Raw genomic sequence first — 16,007 nt, forward strand, 5'->3', positions numbered from 1 at the left:
GATTTAAAGAAAGGGAAAGCATTGTTTGAAAAATCATTTTTTTTGGTGTGACCTCGACAGCACAGCAGATTAAATCTGAATTTTGAACATATTTTCAGACTGTCTACTGGCATGTAGCATTTCAGAGAGAGATAACATGTAAGTTGTCAGAAAGGATACATTTGGGGTAGAAATTTAAAAAATTTTTTTACCCAGAAACTAAGGATCCTCATGGTGTGTTCTAATATGTAGATGACCCTTATTCTGATCTGGGTTTGGAAGCCTGCTCCGGAAAGGCCTTTAAACTGGCATTTAGGACATGGTGTTCTTTAGGAAAAAAGCGATTTTTCTTTTCTCCAGGGCAACTGCGGTTTAGGACAGGCACAAAGCTGGGAACACAACTAAGGGCAGAAAAAAATTCACCCCCGTGTTCTATTTGTCAAACTGACCTGCAGGTCACAACCTGAAAGTTTATGGATCCGTGAGGCCTTGTCTCTGCATAAGCATGTTTTCTGGACTTTGGCTGGAGCTAAATTCCTGACTTCTGAAAGCGGAGTGGGTGTGGACTTCCAGCAGGAATAGCCAGTGGGAAGGAAGTAATATTCATTAAGAGTGTCTCATGCAAGCCGTGCAGGGCTAAGCATGCTCAGTGTAAATTCTCTTGTAGCCTGTCAAGCTATGTTTGAACCCGTTCCAGAATACTGGATTTACTTTTTTTTTTTTCCACGAGGAAGAATGCTCGATTAGACTGCATTTTGCCCTGCTTTTCTCTCTCTCTTTCTTCCCTTTCTGTCTTTCTCTCTTTCCTTCTCTTTATTTTCTCTCTCATTTCTTCCTGCCAGAAGATTGGAAACAATATCCTTTTCCGATCAGTTCAGTAATACAATGTCCTTCAGTGTTCACACGAGCATTTCAGTGGAGAAGAAAAGAAACTTTGCTACCTGGGAACAGAAGACTACTTAGGTCTGTGAATGCTAATAAAGTCCTTAAGGACTTCTGGAGCCAGGAGTTAACTTTTCTCAACTGTTAAGGTAATCTACAGCAAATTTAATTGCCTTTTCAACTAAGTGGGTGTACATCAAAAAAATTTTTTTCCACACAAAAAGTATGTTTTTCATATGTTGGAGTGATTTTCCAAACACAGGGAAAATATGTCTTTTGGTTAATTTGCATTTGAAAGAACCTCTTTTTGTATTAGAGGTTCTCTCTCTCTACCACAAATTATGTGTTTTTCAAACAAATATTGTGGTGAGCTGATGTAACCATAATGGTCTGAATGTGGATGTGTTCTGTGTCATATTAATTCTTGGCGTGGGTCGGTTTGGTGAAAGTTATTGCTTTTGTTGCTGCCAAAGATGAAAGAGAGTTTGTTTTTTCATTGCTGTTGTTTTTGGAACTTTTGGTGGGCTTTGAGGCTGCACTGGGAGCCCCTTATAGAGAGGAGAGCCATCTCTTTCTATGTTTTAATGTGCATTTTTCTCAGTGTTCAACTCTGACTCTGAGAAAAGGGGAAAGGGATACAGATTTTATTTTAGAATCTGTGTAGGAGTGGAGTGTTTTGTTTTTTTTTTTAATGTAGTTTTGGAGGGAAACAGTATTTAGAAAGGCAGAAACAAGGTTTGTAATGAAGGAATTAAATCAAGACCTTCTGGGTGAAAATAAGCAGTGAATGCAAAAATATTGCCTTCTGTATACTCACTGATTTAGTTTAGGTTAATAAGTTTAGCTTTTAATTAAAAAAGTAGATCAGACTTTAAAGTGCTGTCTTTATACTGTCAATGGATAACACAGAAAACTCAGGTTAGAGAGATGTTAGGATCTCAGAAATAGCAAGTTAGCAAAGGCGGCCCCTTTAAAACATCTGAGGACTGAGGTTATGAAACCACATGGCTTCATGTAGGAACAGTGCATCCTGGGCTAAAGCAGTTTAATTTTATTCAAGAATTTTAAGAGTAAAAAGGGGATTTATTTCTTTTCAAAAAAGAACAGCCAGGCGAGGATTATTGATCAGTCAGGGATTAAATATTTGCTGGAATACAAAGCATCACATATTATCAATGTGTAAATCAGACTGGCCAGCTATTCAGGGGATGTAAATGAAAATACCATAGCTTCATACGAAATCAAATGTATTAGCACCTCTGCCCTTCATTCTCCATCTTTATGTCCCAGCAAGGAATGATAGAGGTGGGGCAGCATGTGAAATAAGACTTAGCTGATGGGCTGACCTTGCTCTTTTAACTTCTGTCCATCTGTTCTTACTGGGCAGCTGAAGCAGTGAGCAAAGTGGGAGGGAAGGAACCTCAGGGGAGACGAGGACGAAGAGGCCAGACCCCGCCAGGGCTGTGATGTGCTCCCCGTACTGTGACTTAGACATAAGTAGAGGAGCTAAGTGGATGCGTCTAAATCCACTTCTTTCTGCTCCCCGGGCTTTGATTTAGTAGCATTGCTGCAATTCTGCACCTGCCTCTGTTTTTCATAAGTAAAAGCTTCTCCGACGCATAGATGGTGGATTATTTGATATAGGTCGATCCCCAAGGAAATAGCCAAAGTAATTCAGTTTTGTTTCGGTTATTCCTTTCTTCCCTAACATGTGGTGTAGATCTTGATGGGTTTAATTGAAACAACAAATCCTTTCTGGGATGGGAGAGCACGGTTCTCCATGGAAGTGTGTGTGTGTGTGTGTGTGTGTGTGTGTGCACGCGTGCACTCTGGGCTCTGGGACCGTGCTGCCTTGGAAGGCTTTGTATGGCAGAGGGCATTTTTCTGGAGTCGGGGGCCCTTTCACTGTCTTGACTCTGTCTGTATTTAGAGAGAGGAGACACGCATTCTGGAGCATCCTGTAACTCTTTTCTCTGACTCCCCTTTTCTGTCGCTGCACCCCTCCCCAACCCTGTTCCCCCCTTCATGACCTGTGTCTTAAAGAATAGCACTGAAATCTTTCGAGGCACAAAGGAAAACCAAAGGGTATGCGTAGAGGCAGAGAACAAAGACAGGCCTCTTCATGTTCACATCTGGATAAAATTTAGATTGTGACAAGGGAGAGTGAGTGGGAGAAAAAAAAAAAGGCTGACATCACATTTAAAAAAATGCATATAATTGACTACCTAGAGGTTTTCTTGTCTCAAGTGTTCGAAGTGTTTTTGTATCCTGCCCACACCCTAACAACTGGGGTTGGGGAAGGCAAACATCATATCCTTATTTCACAGTGGAGTCCAGTGGCTTGTCCAGAGCAGTGGCCGAGTTAGAACCAGCACACAGAGCCCTCAGGCTCCAGTCCAAGACTCTACCTACATAAAAATAGGAGTAATCTGGGGTCAGTTTCTGTATCTTGGACTCAGTTTCCCCATTCACTTTGAGGTTTTGGACGATAGTAGTTATTTTGTAAAACAATTTCTCAGACTGAATCCATTACTACGATGGTTTCTTAACTTGGAGAAGTGCTTGAAACCTTTCAGGGAACTTTTACATCTTTCCTTTTATCTTACCTTGAACGCTACCCACTAAAATAGATTGGGCCAGTGTTGACATTTTCCTTTGACAAATGATGAAATCGAAAGATTGAATGACTTGCGGCCCGAGGTCAGATAGAGGATGGGAATTCAGGTTGCCCAACTCAGGATTTGAAGTTCTACACCATCCTGAATCTAGGTGGGAACCTCTGGGCTCCTGAGGTAGGGAGGATATAATAAGAGGAGTTCCATGACTCATGAAGGTGAGAAGAGTGGCAGTGCCAGGGACTTTAAGTACTGTTAGTCCCACGATGAAGGAGAAAACTCAGGCTGGAAAAGTTATGTACGTAAGCCCCAGTCACACTTGAGGTGTTGGGGAGCTGGCTTTGAATCCTATCTGTGGGACCCCAAGGTGTGTGCCATCTAGTGTAGTGACAAAGCGCACGAACTTTTCTGGGTTTCTTTGTGTCTCTGTCTCCTTGTAGGTAGAATGGGGATACCTAGCACAGGGTTGCTGTGGGGATTATATGACATGATGCTCCGTGTAGAGTAAACCCTCCGATGTTTTGAACGGTGCGTGCTCTTATTGTCGTTTGTGTTCTGTGTCTCCCAAGCTAAAGTGCCAGCTCTTCTTACTGGGATTTCCCAATCAGCTCTTAGCTCACCTCTCAGACCCTCAGGACAGTTGTGATGGTGAGTTAACCTCATCACATGAGCAGCATCTCGGGCATATTGATTGAAGACTTGGAAGCTGTGCCGAAGGGTCTAAGGAGATAAGTGAGACAAGAGCAGGGGTCACCTTGGTCTCTGTCCAGGGAGAGGCTGGAGGGAGGCGATAGTCTGAGAGAAGTGGTACTGTTGGGTCAGCTCTACTTACCTCTGGGGGCCTTCAGGTGCTGCAAGCAGGCTCCTTGCATGGAAGGAATCTCCATGAAGGGAAGAATGGCTAGTCCGAGTTACTCCCCGACCATGGGTCTCATGGGTCTCATAGAAGAAAGCATGAAGGCACATACACAGGCAAGCCATGGAATTGTCAAGAGTTTGTATTTCTTGGCCCTTCTGAACAGCACCAGCTGGGCCGTTGACATTGATGGAGTATGTGGGCTCTGAAGCTCCTGGGCGTAATGTCGCGTTGTGTTACCAAGATCCCCTTAGAGAACTCAAGGGCCCGATTCTGACCGAGTCAGTGCTTACCCATTGAGTATTCTCTGGATAGAGAGGTGTAAGCCCGCTGTCACAGGGCTGCAAAACGAGACGGAGGGCAGGGCCATTTCCCCCAGAGCACGTTCAGTCTCGCTGAATAAATGGTGCATATAAAGGCACAGAGCCCTGAAGTGCAGACCAACAAAACAGGTGTGGAGAGGCAGAAGCACGAAGCACACTTCAGGAACAGTGGAGGGTGAGTGAAGATTTTAAATGTTGATTTAATGCTCTTAAATTCTTTGGAGTTCAGTGTTCTCCTTCATTTGCCTCACAGTGATCTTCAGCCACTTGTCCTTGCTGGGAAGGGGAGGTCACTCTGAGGCGATGGGGTTAGTTGGGTGTTGGTTTCTTGAGTATCTATTATGTACCCAACCCTAGATTTTATGCTTTACCAACATTCATTGAAGTTCACCATATCCCTGGGAAGTTTCAAGAGGAGGAAAGCTGGTCTGATGGGAGAAGTATACAGTCGGCACTCTGTATCCACGGGTTTAGCATCCGCTGATTCAGCCAACCATGGATGGCCTATGGAGACCAACTGTACTAACCCACTGTACATAAAACTTGAGCATGCGTGGATTTTGGCATCTGTGGGAAGGTGGGGGTTCCTGGAACCAATACCTTGTGGATACTGAGTGCCAATTGCATATGGCAAAGAGGATTCATGTGCTCCACCAACTGGGCATACCATGCCACGTGTAATAGGGAAGTCTCCACAAGGCATTTGAGGTGGAAAAAGATGGCTGTGATTCAATAGACTTGGCTATTGAGTAGTATTTCTGCAAGTTTCTTAGATGGGGGATACCTATGTCTTGTGTAATTCTGGATCCATCTACATGTATGGCCCAGAGTTGGGCAAGTCTGGCCCCAGGAAGAGGTAGTGCTTAATGCTCTATGCACTGCCTGCCTTTGGAGAGGTGTTCCATTTGAACAACAGATCCAAATTATCTTCCTCCCCAACAATTAGATCCTTAAAAGTTTTGCAGCTTCAGAAGTGAAGACCTCAGTAATCATTAGCATCATGTAGTATCATGATAGGTAGTATCATGTAGTTTAAAAACAGTTTGGAGTGAGATGACTGGGATTTGGGTCCTGACCCTGAAATTTTCTAGCTGCGTGACTTTGAGTCAGTTATTTCACTTCAGCGTGCCTGAAATTTTCATCTGAAAATTGGAATGTAAGCAAGAATTTCCTCAAGTGGGAAGGGCAGATGTTAAAGTGATTTTTAAAAATGTAGCCTGCTATGCAAATACCTGTTATTACTCTTGTCCCCTGGCTGTTATCTCAGAGTTCTAGTGTTTGCACCTTTTCTGTTCTGAAAAGGCTTTCTCTCTCACTTACTTAGATGGAAGTTGGCATGATTAATGGAGCTGGGGAAACTGCTTTGGATCAGAGTACTAAAAACTTTTTTTTTTTTGAATGAGGTATAGTTGGCATACAATGTTACTTTAATTTCAGGTGTATAACATAGTGATTTGACATTTATATACATTACGATATGATCACCATGCTAAGTCTAGTTACCATCTGTCACCTTTTAAAGTTATTATAATATTATTGACTATATTCGCTATTCTGTATATCACATCCCCATGAATTATTTGTTTTATAACTGGAACTTTGTGCCTCTTATTCCCTTTCACCTATTTCACCCATACCCCAACCCCTCTCTCCTCTGGAAACCACCAGTTTGTTCTCTGTATCTATGAGTCTGTTTCTGTTTTGTTTGTTCAGTTTTTGTTTTTTAGATTCTACATATAAGTGAAATAATCTGGTATTTGTCTTTGTCTGACTTATTTCACTTAGTATAATACCCTCTAGATCCATCCATGTTGTCACAGATGGTGAGATTTCATTCTTTTTTATGGCTGAATAGTATTCCGTGTTTTTTGTTTTTTTGTGTGTGTGTGTGTATCTCACATTTTCTTTATCCATTCATCTACTGATGGACATTTCAGTTCTTTCTACTGAAATCTCTTTAATTGCCCAAAGTAACTTTACACTTCCTAAATTAGTGAAACATGGAAGACTTTGAAAACTAGATGGAAAATGTAGCCAGAGCAGAATTTGGTTGAGCACGCGAAGTTCCAAGAAGTTACAGTGAGAAATGAACAACAAATTAGGGTACCAAACAAATTGTTGACACACATATATTTCCCCCATACTCTCTGAGAAGATGGGAGAAATGCCACACCCATTAGGATGGCTACTTAAAAAACATTACAGATGTTAGCAAGGGTGTGGAGAAATTGGAACCCTGTGCACTGTTGGTAGAAATGTAAAATGGTGCAGTTGCTATGGAAAACAGTATGGCAGTTTCTCAAAAAGTTAAACATTAGAATTACCATAGGATATAGCAATTCTGCTTCTGAGTATGTAATCAAAATAAGTGAAAGTGGGGTCTCAAAGAGACATTCGTATACCCATGTTCATAGCAGTATTATTCACAGTAGCCAAACGGTGGAAGCAACCCAAGTAACTATCGACAGATGAATGGGTAAGCAAAATATAGTATATACATATAATGGAATATTATTCAGTCTAAAAAAAGATGGAAATTCTGTCACATGCTACAACGTGGATGAAGCTTGAGGACAATATGCTAAGTGAAACAAACCAGACACAGAAAAACAAATATAGGTATACCTTGGCAATATTGTGGATTCGCTTCCAGACCACTGCAATAAAGTGATTATAGCAATAAAGCAAGTCACAAATTTTTGGTTTCCTAGTGCATATGAAGGTTATATTTACACTATACTATAGTATATTAACTGTGAGATAGCATTATGTCTAAAATAACAATGTGCATACCGTAATTAAAAAATACTTCATTGCTAAAAGATGCTAACCATCATGTGAGTCTCCAGTGAGTTGTCATCTTTTTGCTGGTGGAGGGTCCTGCCTCGCTGTTGCTGGCTGCTGACGGATCAGGGTGCTGGTGCTGAAGATTGGGGTGGCCGTGGTAATTTCTTTTTTAAAAAATTTTTTAAATTAGTTTTTATGGAGTATAGTTGCCTTACAATGTTGTGTTAGTTTCTGCTGTACAGCAAAGTGAAGCAGTTATGCATATACATATACATATCCCATTTTTTGGATTTCCTTCCCATTTAGGTCACCACAGAGCATTGATAGAGTTCCCTGTGCTGTACAGTAGATTCTCATTAGTTATCTGTTTTATACATAGTAGTGTATATATGTCAATCCCAATCTCCCAATTCATCCCACCCCCTTTCCCCCCTTGGTATCCATAAGTTTGTTCTCTACATCTGTGTCTCTGTTTCTGCTTTGCAAATAAGTTCATCTGTAGCATTTTTCTAGATTCCACATATGAGCGATATTATATGATATTTGTTTTTCTCTTTCTGACTTACTTCACTCTGTATGACAGTCTCTAGATCCATCCATGTCTCTGCAAGTGGCAAAATTTCGTTCCTTTTTATGGCTGAGTAATGTTCCGTTGTATATATGTACCACATCTTCTTTATCCATTCCTCTGTTGATGGACATTTAGGTTGCTTCCATGTCCTGGCTATTGTAAACAGTGTTGCAATGAACACTGGGGTGCATGTATCTTTTTGAATTATGGTTTTCTCTGGGTATATGCCCAGGAGTGGGATTGCTGGGTCATACGGTAGTTCTGTTTTTAGTTTTTAAAGGAATCTCCATACTGTTCTCCATATTGGCTGTACCAATTTATATTCCCACCAACAGTGTAGGAGAGTTCCCTTTTCTCCACACCATCTGCAGCATTTATTGTTTGTAGATTTTTCGATGATGACCATTCTGACCGGTATGAGGTGTGAGGTGGTACCTCACTGTGGTTTTGATTTGCATTTCTCTAATAATTAGTGATGTTGAGCATCTTTTCATGTGTTTGTTTGCCATCTGTATGTCTTTGGAGAAATGTCTATTTAGGTCTTCTGCCCATTTTTTGATTGGGTTGTTTGTTCCTTTTTGATATTGAGCTGCAGGAGCTGTTTGTATATTTTGGAGTTTAATCCCTTGTCAGTTGCTTCATTTGCAAATATTTTCTCCTATTCTAAGGGTTGTCTTTTCATCTTGTTTATGGTTTGGCTGTGGCAATTTCTTAAAATTAAGACAAAATGAAGTTTGCCACACTGACTGACTCTTCCTTTCATGAACACTGCATGTAGCGTGCAATGCTGTTTGATAGCATTTTACCCACAGTAGAACTACTTTCAGACTTGGAGTCAGTCCTCTCAAACCCTGCTGCTGCTTTATCAACTAAGTTTATGTCATATTCTAAATCCTTTGTTGTCATTTCAACAGTCTTCACAGCATCTTTACCAGGAGTAGATTCCATCTTAAGAAACCACTTCTTTTTTTTCTTGCTCAGCCACAGGAAGCAGCTCCTTGTCCCTGAAAATCTTATTACGATATTGTAGCGATTGTCACATCTTCAGGCACCACTTCTAATTCTAGTTCTCCTGCTGTTTCTAACACATCTGCAATTACTTCCTTCACTGAAGTTTTGAGCCCCTCAAAGTCATCCAGGAGGGTTGGAATCAACTTCTTCTAAACTCCTGTTAGTGTTGATATTTTGACCTCTTCCCATGAATCACAGATGATCTTCATGGCATTTTTTCATTTCCAGAAGGTTTTCAATTTACTTTGCCTAGATCCATCAAAGGAATCACTGTCTATGGCAGCTATAGCCTTATGAAATGTATTTCTTAATATAATAAGACTCAAAAGTCAAAGTGACTCCTTGATCCATGGTCTGCAGAATGGATATCATATGAACAGGCATGAAAACAATATCCATCTCACTGTACATCTCCATCAGAGCTCTTGGGTGAACAGGTGCATTGTCAACGAGCAGTAATATTTTGTAAGGAATCTTTCTCAGCAGGAGGTCTCAACACTGGGCTTAAAATGTTCAGTAAATGACAATGTACACAGATGTGGTGTCATACAGGCTTTGTTGTTCTATTTAGAGAGCACAGGCAGAGTAGAATTGGCATAATTCTTAAGGGCCCTAGGATTTTCAGAATAGTAAATGAGCATTGGCTTCAATTTAAAGTCGCCAACTGCATTAGCCCCTAACGAGAGAGTCAGACTGTCCTTTGAAGCTTTGAAGCCAGGCATTGACTTCTCTGTAGCTATGAAAGTCCTAAATGGCATCTTCTTCCAATAAAAAGCTCTTTTGTCTACATTGAAACTCTCTTGTTTAGTGTCGCCACCTTCATTAATTATCTGAGCTGGATCTTCTGGCTAATTTGCTCCACCTTCTACATTAGCACTTGCTGCTTCATCTTGTGCTTTTATATCATGAAGATGGCTTTTTTCCTTAAACCTCATGAACCAACCTTTGCTAACTTCAAACTTTGCTTCTGCAGCTTCCTCACCTCTCTTAGCCTTCATAGAGTTGAAGAGAGTTAGGACCTTGCTCTGGATGAGGCTTTTTCTTAAAGGAGTGTTGTGGCTGGTTTTGTCTTCTATCCAAACCACTAAAATTTTCCCCAAATCAGCCACAAGGCTGTTTCACTTTCTTATCATTTGTGTGTACGCTGAAGTAACACTTTTAATTTCCTTCAAGAATGTTTACTTTGCATTTGCAACATGGCTAACTGTTTGGGTGTAAGCGGCTTAGCTTTTGACATGCCTTCATCACTAAACTTAATCAGTTCTAGCTTTTGATTTAAAGTGAGAGACAGAGGAATGGATAAAGAAGATGTGGTACATATATACAGTGGAATATTAGCCATAAAAAGGAATGAAATTGGGTCATTTGTAGAGACGTGGATGGACCTAGAGAGTGTCATACAGAATGAAGCAAGTCAGAAAGAGTAAAGCAAATATCGTATATTAACGCATATATGTGGAATCTAGAAAAATGGTATATATGATCTTATTTGCAAAGCAGAAATAGAGACACAGACATAGAGAACAAATGTATGGATACCAAGGGGGAAAGGAGGGGTGGTGAGATGAATTGGAGATTGGGATTGACATATATACACTATTGATACTATGTATAAAATAGACAGCTGATGGGAACATACTGTATAGCACAGGGAACTCTACCTAATGCACTGTGGTACCTAAATGGGAGGGAAGTCCAAAAGGGAGGGGCTATCTGTATGTGTATGGCTGACTCATTTTGTTGTGCAGTGGAGGCTAAAGCAACAACACTGGAAAGCGACTATACTCCAATAAAAATTAATTAAAAAAAATAAAGTGAGAGACATGCAACTCTTCCTTTTACTTGAACACTTAGAGGCCATTGTAGGGTTATTAATTGGCCTAATTTCAATACTGTTGTGTCTCAGGGGATAGGGATGCTCAAGGAGAGGCAGTGAGATTGGGGAACGGCTGGTCGGTGAAGCAGAATGCATAGGAGGTTTATCGATTAAGTTTTCCATCTTATTTGGGTACAGTTTGTGGCACCCCAAAACAGTTATAATAGTAACCTCAAAGATCCCTGATCACAGATCACTGTAACAAATGTAATAATAATGAAAAAGTGAAATACTGTCAGAGTTATCAAAATGTGACACAGAGGCACTAAGTGAACAAATGCTGTTGGAAGAATGGTGCCAACAGACTTGCTTGAAGCAGGGTTGGTGTAAACCCTCAGTGTGTAAATAACACCATATATCTGTGAGGCGCAGTAAGTTGAAGCACAATAAAACTAAGAAAATGCAGTATGCCTCTGTTGTATGACTCCACTTTCCACTTACATGAGGAACCTACAGAAGTCAAATTCATAGAGACAAAGTAAAATGGGGGTTGCTGGGGGAGGGAGAATGGGCAGGTACTCTTTAATGGGGACAGAGTTTCAGCTGGGGAAGATGGAATATTCTGGAGATGGATGGTGGTGATGGTTGCACAGTAATGTGAATGTGCTTAATGCTACTAAACTGTATATTAAAAAACAGTAAAGATGGTAAAATTTTTATTATGTATATTTTAGCACAGTTACAAATGAAAAAGAATTGAGAATATAAAAAAGTCAGTATATTTGATAGTTATGAGGGCTTAGGTGCTGGAAGTATTTGTTTCGTTACTGAAATTGAGCTGTGTATGAGGAAGAAGATTAGGCTCAATCTGAGCAGGAAAAGAGAATAATGTCATTCAGTAAATGCAGTTTGTGGAAGTGAACAAATAAGGGAGAGAATACAGGAGAAAAATAGGCTCTTGGGACAGAGCAGTGGAAATTCCAGAATTTCTCTCCATGATGTGCTTAGGGGTAGGGTTTTGTTTTGACACTCTGTTCACATAACAAGCATGTCACTTTAATTTAAACTGTTTATTTGGGGTGGCATTTAGTAGCTGATATGGGGAGGTACCAAAAGCCTTCTTGAGCCTCCTATTTTTGGTAGACCCTGAATTTGCTCTTGGATTAAATTTTCGTCAGGCCTCACCTTTGTGAGCCATCCGTGGTGAGAAAGGTTGCAGAACTCAAGAGAAATGAAAAAGCTACTCAATAATCAGGCTGAGGGAGGGAGGAAAAGTAACTAGCATCTGTTAACATGCCTATTTTGTACCAGCTCTTTATGTGTATTACCCATTTAATCCTGTCAGTTGCTTCTAAGGTAAATTTCATGTTGGCATTTGGTAAAGGTGACTTTCCTAAGATGCTTTTGCTACAGAGTGGTGAAGCCAGGACGGGAACCCAGGTCTGTGGGAGCCTAAAGCTTATTGTGTTTCATCACACTTACGGCTTTAGGAATTACATTTCCTTAGTTAATGATCTAGGTGATCCCTCCCTGGCTTTGCCGTTAGCAGCCAGAGAGGAGAAGTTTTCCTGGGACAGATATATGTCTCACACACTCAGCTTAGAGCCATCCGGTGGGGGGGGGGGCCCCAGCATTAGCATTCACAATCTGAACATCATTTTTAATTTTCACAAATACCCGCGGAGCAACATTTAGCCTTCCTGAGGCAGAAAGCTCCAGACGCACAGGTGTCTGGGAAGTGTCTTTTCTGCAGTGCCATCTCGGGTTCAGGTGTCGGGGTAAATGAACCTGAGGGCACTGGCCCCTCCCTGGAAGGCTGTTCTCAGGCTCCTTTGTTTGGTTTATGTATAGCCGTCAATGCACCATTCCTTCTGCTTCAGCTGTTTGAGAATCCCATCTTCTCTATCGATTTCCCACAGAACGTTTACTGCTCTCCAAGGTGTGACCTGTACCTCTAGCTAATTTATTTCTGTCATGGCTGTAGGATTTAGGAATGAAGGGGGAGGAGAGGGAGGGAGGGTGGTGAGAGAGCGACGTGTCCGAGATGTGGGAAATAAATTCAGCCCTGGAACCCCCGACAGGCAGGCCCGCAGCTTGGGAGGGCTGTTCTGTGCCCGCAGCAGCAAGGAGACTTTGCTTGAAAATCTGCTCAGTAAGATGGAAGCTGCAGCCACGGGTTTCAGGAGGCCAGGAATGATAGCAGGGCCCCATGGGGATGGAAAAGCAAGGGAAGAATGTGTTTGGAAATAACGCCTTGACTGTTCAGGAGCCAGTCACCATATTGAGCAGGATGTGGTAGGTTTTTTTTTCTCTTTTAATGAAATGATGGAAAACCCTTTCAGGGGCAGGGGGGCACCTCGTGAAGTCCTAGTCTCTTCTTCATTATGGGATTTTCAACCTCAGGACATTCCTGTATCAGTCCTGGAACTGTGATTACAATGACTGACGTGTGTGATATCAAATCGAACCACGTTAACATAAACCTTCCTTTCCCTCCATGCCTAGAACATACTGAGTTACCCTTTCCATGGTATGATTTTACTAGATAACTATTTGAATGCCCTCTTCATTTTTTTTTTCCTGTGAAAACAGCTTATATCTTCTTAGAAAATCTGGTTATCAACTTACACAAGGAAGGATGTCGGTTGTTTATTATTTTCTCCTGGATGGTGACTCACTTTGTTAAGCAAGTAGGTACGTTATATGTGAAGGGCATTTTTAAAGTTTTCAAATTTGTTTCATATACTTTATTTCATTTCCATAACAATGCTAAAAAGTAGGGGTTATTATTTTCAGTGCATAGTTAAAGAAATGCTGGCTTCTTAGCTGAGGTCATATGGCTAATAAATATCAAATACAGGATTCAAGTCTAGGGTTTCTGGTTCCAGATTCAGATTGCAGTATACGACACCCCAGGAGTGCAGGGTTTACTATATTCTACCAACATCATCCCCTGAGTAGCAGAAGCTGGAGAGTAAGAGGCACAAGAGTCAAAATTTACCCACCTGTTAGACACTGATGGAATGAATTTGAATTGAACCAAACATGCAGCCTTCTAAGCTTCTACTTGTATGATTTATGCCTCGGGTCAGTCCGTCTGAGGTGTGAAAAAGCCTTAGGAAGAAGGGTAAAACATTTACTAGTGACTGTTTTCTCCCTCCTTCCCGTATACCAGCCTCCAACCCCACCCCAACTCACATAGAGATTCTTTGTCACTCTTTATAGGGAATAAAATAAGTCATCACCCCTCCATGTATTACCATCCATTATAATGTAACCTGGGCTGGGCGTTAGAATAGCAGTTATTTGTGAGGCTGGCTCATGGAGTTCACGCCTATAAACCCCAGGCACTCTGAGACCCTCTCCCTTTTTCCCAGCGTGACGTACAAAGGGGCTTCTGGGAGTTAGTAGGAGAGCAAGATGGCGGGGATGGTGGGATGGCGGGTCTTTCACAGTTTGGACCTAGTCTACCTGGAACCATCTAACTCTGGGGAAGAGGAACCCACTTCCTCTTGGAGATGGTGGCCAAATAAACCAACTCCGTGCCACCTCAGAGGCTGACAGAGCCTCAAGAGTCTCCATAAGGAAGCCCCCGACTTGAGGTATTCCATTTTTATAAACATACCGTGATAGTATTATGGAAAGGATTTCTATCCTCAGTAAGTGCTTGTCATAAAAGAAGAAGGGATCTTCTTGTAGATAAATAAAAATGTTCAGTGTGTAGAAATGAAACATAACTGTGAATATCCCTGGAGTAACTGAAATTATTTTGGTTTGAAAAGATCTGGACTTTGAAAAGAAACTTGTATGCTTTCTTTGTAGTCAGCAAACTACATTCCCATCATCTCTGAGGTAACCTTCACCTCAGGACTTAGGATTTGGGGAAGGGATGAGTAAGGTACAAAATAAGAAATGCTCAGAAAAAAGTCATATTTGCTTCCACGTCAACAGTGTGTGATGTGTTTTGCTGCTTCTCCTGCCTGGAGCAATTTTTATTTCTCCACTCCTTTGCTTTTTTGCAGACTGATCTAGGATACTGGTACCTTCCTTGAGGTCAACCTGAAGTGGCATGGTGTTGCAGAGAGAACTCAGGACTTGTAGATTTAAAAAGCCTGATTTTTTTTGAGTCCTGTTTCCACAAATGAAATTGTGTGCTGTGTGGCTACAGGGTTTAACTGTCATGATCAATTTCTGCATCAGTAAAATGGGTATATTAACATCTATCCTAACTCACAGGGTCATTATAAGGACCTCAAGCAACAATGGGTGGTAGAGTGTTTTATAAACTTGAAAGCATGACACAGGAAAGAATTTATCCTCTGTTATTTTGAGTTCTTAAAATGTATATGCAATCAGTATTATCTCCATTATCCATGTGATCATAATGGCATCATGGCATCCAGAATGTCATTATTTAACATTAGAACTTATTTGGGGCTATGATTTGGCATCAGCCTACAGCTCACCACTAAATATCAAATGCACACCTTCTCCATTCTCTGCTCCACCTCTCCCCACACTTTCTAACTATCCTGCCACTTTGCTTTGGGATTTTATTCAACCCTCATATCTGCCCCTGTTCCTCTTTGGAGGTTCACCTGGGAACCTCTTTAAGCCTCCCATCACTAGGAGTCCATCTCACTGCTCCTGGAATTTGCACACTTACTAGAGCACGGTGGGCTGGGCTGGGCTGGGCTGGGCAGGGTGCAGAGAGAAGAACCAGTGCGGGGAGGGTGTGCTGAGTTTCAGACATCTCCATTCTCAACTTGGAATGGGTTTTCTAATAAAAATAATAGGACATATGAATTTTTAAGTCTGATAATGCAATAATGAGTTCTACTACGTGATGGATTAGCTTGTTGGTGGGCTAGTATGAGCATCTAAAAACCATTTATACAATTTTTTATTTGGGAAAATGTGAATTACAAGGACTGACTTACAAACATATATTTAGAGCTAAACCTCGTTGTGACTTGAGGCCTTTCTTGTCCTGAAGTTGAGATCCTTTCTTCCAAATTTAATTTGTATAAATACTTTATACTCAATGTCGTGAGTAGTGACTGGGTTAGTGGGTACAGCTGGATGAACACTGATGCTGGGGGAAATGGAAAGGGAAGGGGTCCTACCCTGGCTTTGCCATTTGCCATCTGTGACACTGGACAGCTAC

General features: G+C 41.3%; 1 long non-coding RNA gene across 5 annotated transcripts in view; it reads left to right on the plus strand.

Annotated features, from left to right (window-relative positions):
* Nucleotides 1–647: 647 nt before the first annotated feature.
* LOC118899045 overlaps nucleotides 648–16,007 on the plus strand; it is a 253,287-nt gene continuing 237,927 nt past the window's right edge. For all 5 annotated transcript variants that reach the window (XR_005020870.1, XR_005020873.1, XR_005020874.1 and 2 more), the window contains exon 1: nucleotides 648–1,010. This is a non-coding gene — a long non-coding RNA (uncharacterized LOC118899045). The remainder of the gene's footprint in view (nucleotides 1,011–16,007) is intronic.

The sequence above is a fragment of the Balaenoptera musculus genome, chromosome 8, assembly GCF_009873245.2.
Source record: "Balaenoptera musculus isolate JJ_BM4_2016_0621 chromosome 8, mBalMus1.pri.v3, whole genome shotgun sequence".
Classification (NCBI taxonomy): domain Eukaryota; kingdom Metazoa; phylum Chordata; class Mammalia; order Artiodactyla; family Balaenopteridae; genus Balaenoptera; species Balaenoptera musculus.